The sequence below is a fragment of the Salvelinus alpinus genome, chromosome 2 (assembly GCF_045679555.1).
Source record: "Salvelinus alpinus chromosome 2, SLU_Salpinus.1, whole genome shotgun sequence".
NCBI lineage: Eukaryota > Metazoa > Chordata > Actinopteri > Salmoniformes > Salmonidae > Salvelinus > Salvelinus alpinus.
In genome coordinates, this window is record NC_092087.1 from 93,862,571 (window position 1) to 93,868,094 (window position 5,524).

A 5,524-nucleotide genomic window follows, 5' to 3' on the forward strand; every position below is an offset into this window, starting at 1 on the left:
AGACTACCAGACCCTTGGTATAGTAGACTACCAGACCCTTAGTATAGTAGACTACCAGACCCTTGGTATAGTAGACTACCAGACCCTTAGTATAGTAGACTACCAGACCCTTGGTATAGTAGACTACCAGACCCTTGGTATAGTAGACTACCAGACCCTTGGTATAGTAGACTACCAGACCCTTAGTATAGTAGACTACCAGACCCTTGGTATAGTAGACTACCAGACCCTTGGTATAGTAGACTACCAGACCCTTGGTATAGTAGACTACCAGACCCTTAGTATAGTAGACTACCAGACCCTTGGTATAGTAGACTACCAGACCCTTGGTATAGTAGACTACCAGACCCTTGGTATAGTAGACTACCAGACCCTTGGTATAGTAGACTACCAGACCCTTGGTATAGTAGACTACCAGACCCTTAGTATAGTAGACTACCAGACCCTTGGTATAGTAGACTACCAGACCCTTAGTATAGTAGACTACCAGACCCTTGGTATAGTAGACTACCAGACCCTTGGTATAGTAGACTACCAGACCCTTGGTATAGTAGACTACCAGACCCTTAGTATAGTAGACTACCAGACCCTTGGTATAGTAGACTACCAGACCCTTGGTATAGTAGACTACCAGACCCTTGGTATAGTAGACTACCAGACCCTTGGTATAGTAGACTACCAGACCCTTAGTATAGTAGACTACCAGACCCTTGGTATAGTAGACTACCAGACCCTTGGTATAGTAGACTACCAGACCCTTGGTATAGTAGACTACCAGCCCCTTGGTATAGTAGACTACCAGCCCCTTGGTATAGTAGACTACCAGACCCTTGGTATAGTAGACTACCAGACCCTTGGTATAGTAGACTACCAGACCCTTGGTATAGTAGACTACCAGACCCTTGGTATAGTAGACTACCAGACCCTGATGCTTAGTATAGTAGACTACCAGCCCCTTAGTATAGGAGACTATCAGACCCTTGGTATAGTAGACTACCAGACCCTTGGTATAGTAGACTACCAGACCCTTGGTATAGTAGACTACCAGACCCTTGGTATAGTAGACTACCAGACCCTTGGTATAGGAGACTACCAGATCCTTAGTATAGTAGACTACCAGACCCTTGGTATAGGAGACTACCAGACCCTTGGTATAGTAGACTACCAGACCCTTGGTATAGGAGACTACCAGACCCTGATGCTTAGTATAGTAGACTACCAGCCCCTTGGTATAGTAGACTACCAGACCCTTGGTATAGTAGACTACCAGACCCTTGGTATAGTGGAATACCAGACCCTTGGTATAGTAGACTACCAGACCCTTGGTATAGTAGACTACCAGACCCTTGGTATAGTAGACTACCAGACCCTTGGTATAGTAGACTACCAGACCCTGATGCTTAGTATAGTAGACTACCAGCCCCTTAGTATAGGAGACTATCAGACCCTTGGTATAGTAGACTACCAGACCCTTGGTATAGTAGACTACCAGACCCTTGGTATAGTAGACTACCAGACCCTTGGTATAGTAGACTACCAGACCCTTGGTATAGTAGACTACCAGACCCTTGGTATAGTAGACTACCAGACCCTTGGTATAGTAGACTACCAGACCCTTGGTATAGTAGACTACCAGACCCTTGGTATAGTAGACTACCAGACCCTTGGTATAGTAGACTACCAGACCCTTAGTATAGTAGACTACCAGACCCTGATGCTTAGTATAGTAGACTACCAGACCCTTAGTATAGTAGACTACCAGACCCTTAGTATAGTAGACTACCAGACCCTTAGTATAGTAGACTACCAGCCCTGAGGCTTAGTATAGTAGACTACCAGCCCTGAGGCTTAGTATAGTAGACTACCAGACCCTTAGTATAGTAGACTACCAGACCCTTGGTATAGTAGACTACCAGACCCTTAGTATAGTAGACTACCAGCCCTGAGGCTTAGTATAGTAGAATACCAGCCCTGAGGCTTAGTATAGTAGACTACCAGCCCTGAGGCTTAGTATAGTAGACTACCAGCCCTGAGGCTTAGTATAGTAGACTACCAGACCCTTGGTATAGTAGACTACCAGACCCTTGGTATAGTAGACTACCAGACCCTTGGTATAGTAGACTACCAGACCCTTGGTATAGTAGACTACCAGACCCTTGGTATAGTAGACTACCAGACCCTTGGTATAGTAGACTACCAGACCCTTAGTATAGTAGACTACCAGACCCTTAGTATAGTAGACTACCAGACCCTTGGTATAGTAGACTACCAGACCCTTGGTATAGGAGACTACCAGATCCTTAGTATAGTAGACTACCAGACCCTTAGTATAGTAGACTACCAGACCCTTAGTATAGTAGACTACCAGACCCTTAGTATAGTAGACTACCAGACCCTTAGTATAGTAGACTACCAGATCCTTAGTATAGTAGACTACCAGACCCTTGGTATAGTAGACTACCAGACCCTTGGTATAGTAGACTACCAGACCCTTGGTATAGTAGACTACCAGACCCTTGGTATAGTAGACTACCAGACCCTTAGTATAGTAGACTACCAGACCCTTAGTATAGTAGACTACCAGACCCTTGGTATAGTAGACTACCAGACCCTTAGTATAGTAAACTACCAGACCCTTGGTATAGTAGACTACCAGACCCTTGGTATAGTAGACTACCAGACCCTTAGTATAGTAGACTACCAGACCCTTAGTATAGTAGACTACCAGACCCTGATGCTTAGTATAGTAGACTACCAGACCCTTAGTATAGTAGACTACCAGACCCTTGGTATAGGAGACTACCAGATCCTTAGTATAGTAGACTACCAGACCCTTGGTATAGGAGACTACCAGACCCTTGGTATAGTAGACTACCAGACCCTTAGTATAGTAGACTACCAGACCCTTAGTATAGTAGACTACCAGACCCTTAGTATAGTAGACTACCAGACCCTTAGTATAGTAGACTACCAGATCCTTAGTATAGTAGACTACCAGACCCTTGGTATAGTAGACTACCAGACCCTTGGTATAGTAGACTACCAGACCCTTGGTATAGTAGACTACCAGACCCTTAGTATAGTAGACTACCAGACCCTTAGTATAGTAGACTACCAGACCCTTGGTATAGTAGACTACCAGACCCTTAGTATAGTAAACTACCAGACCCTTGGTATAGTAGACTACCAGACCCTTGGTATAGTAGACTACCAGACCCTTGGTATAGTAGACTACCAGACCCTTAGTATAGTAGACTACCAGACCCTTAGTATAGTAGACTACCAGACCCTGATGCTTAGTATAGTAGACTACCAGACCCTTAGTATAGTAGACTACCAGACCCTTGGTATAGGAGACTACCAGATCCTTAGTATAGTAGACTACCAGACCCTTGGTATAGGAGACTCCCAGACCCTTGGTATAGTAGACTACCAGACCCTTAGTATAGTAGACTACCAGACCCTTAGTATAGTAGACTACCAGACCCTTAGTATAGTAGACTACCAGACCCTTGGTATAGGAGACTACCAGACCCTTGGTATAGTAGACTACCAGACCCTTGGTATAGTAGACTACCAGACCCTTGGTATAGTACACTACCAGACCCTTGGTATAGTAGACTACCAGACCCTTAGTATAGTAGACTACCAGACCCTTAGTATAGTAGACTACCAGCCCCTTGGTATAGTAGACTACCAGCCCCTTGGTATAGTAGACTACCAGCCCCTTGGTATAGTAGACTACCAGCCCCTTGGTATAGTAGACTACCAGACCCTTAGTATAGTAGACTACCAGACCCTTAGTATAGTAGACTACCAGACCCTTGGTATAGTAGACTACCAGACCCTTAGTATAATAGACTACCAGACCCTTAGTATAGTAGACTACCAGACCCTTAGTATAGTAGACTACCAGACCCTTAGTATAGTAGACTACCAGACCCTTGGTATAGTAGACTACCAGACCCTTAGTATAGTAGACTACCAGACCCGGAGGCTTAGTATAGTAGACTACCATACCCTTAGTATAGTAGACTACCAGCCCCTTGGTATAGTAGACTACCAGCCCCTTGGTATAGTAGACTACCAGCCCCTTGGTATAGTAGACTACCAGACCCTTAGTATAGTAGACTACCAGACCCTTAGTATAGTAGACTACCAGACCCTTGGTATAGTAGACTACCAGACCCTTGGTATAGTAGACTACCAGACCCTTAGTATAATAGACTACCAGACCCTTAGTATAGTAGACTACCAGACCCTTAGTATAGTAGACTACCAGACCCTTAGTATAGTAGACTACCAGACCCTTGGTATAGTAGACTACCAGACCCTTAGTATAGTAGACTACCAGACCCGGAGGCTTAGTATAGTAGACTACCATACCCTTAGTATAGTAGACTACCAGACCCTTAGTATAGTAGACTACCAGACCCTGAGGCTTAGTATAGTAGACTACCAGACCCTTAGTATAGTAGACTACCAGACCCTTAGTATAGTAGACTACCAGACCCTTGGTATAGTAGACTACCAGACCCTTAGTATAGTAGACTACCAGACCCTTAGTATAGTAGACTACCAGACCCTTGGTATAGTAGACTACCAGACCCTTGGTATAGTAGACTACCAGACCCTTGGTATAGTAGACTACCAGACCCTTGGTATAGTAGACTATCAGACCCTGATGCTTAGTATAGTAGACTACCAGACCCTTAGTCTACTATACTATCAGACCCTGAGGCCAATCTTTCCCTGGACTAGCAACAGTCCAGACTGGATCCAGAATCCCACAACCTCCCAGAACCAGATCCCAGAACCTCTCAGTGATTCTGGACTCTGCCTGAACCACAGATATTTCATCTGTTTCATCATACTAATTCCCAGTGATGACATGATGGTTGTTTCACCATGCAGTATCATTTATCTTATGGACGGTATGTCTGCTCTCTCTCACACAGACTGGTTCCCCTTACTCTGACCTCTTCCTTTGGGCCAGTACAAACTCAGTCTACCTCTGTCTCTCTACAGCTCTCTATCCTTCCCTCTCTACTCTTTCCCTTTCTCCCTGTGTGACCCGCTCTCTCTCATACTCGTTGTGGGAAGACGAGTGAGAAAGAGACGGGGAAGACGAGAGAGAGAGAGACGGGGAAGACGAGAGAGAGGGTGAAGACGAGTGAGAGGGGGAAGACGAGTGAGAAAGACAGAGAGAGGGGAAGGAGAGAGAGGAGAAGGAGAGAGAGACGGTAAGTATATTGAGGAGACAAAACATTATGAACACCTGCTCATTCCATGACTGACTGACCAGGTAAATCCAGGTGAAAGCTATGATCCCTTATTGATGTCGCCTGTTAAATCCACTTCAATCAGTGTAGATGAAGGGGAGGAGACATTAAAGAAGGATTTTTAAGCCTTGAGACAATTGAGACATGGATTGTGTATGTGTGACGTTCAGAGGGTGAGTGGACAAGACAGAATATTGAAATGCCTTTGAACAGGTTATGGTAGTAGGTACCAGACACACCGG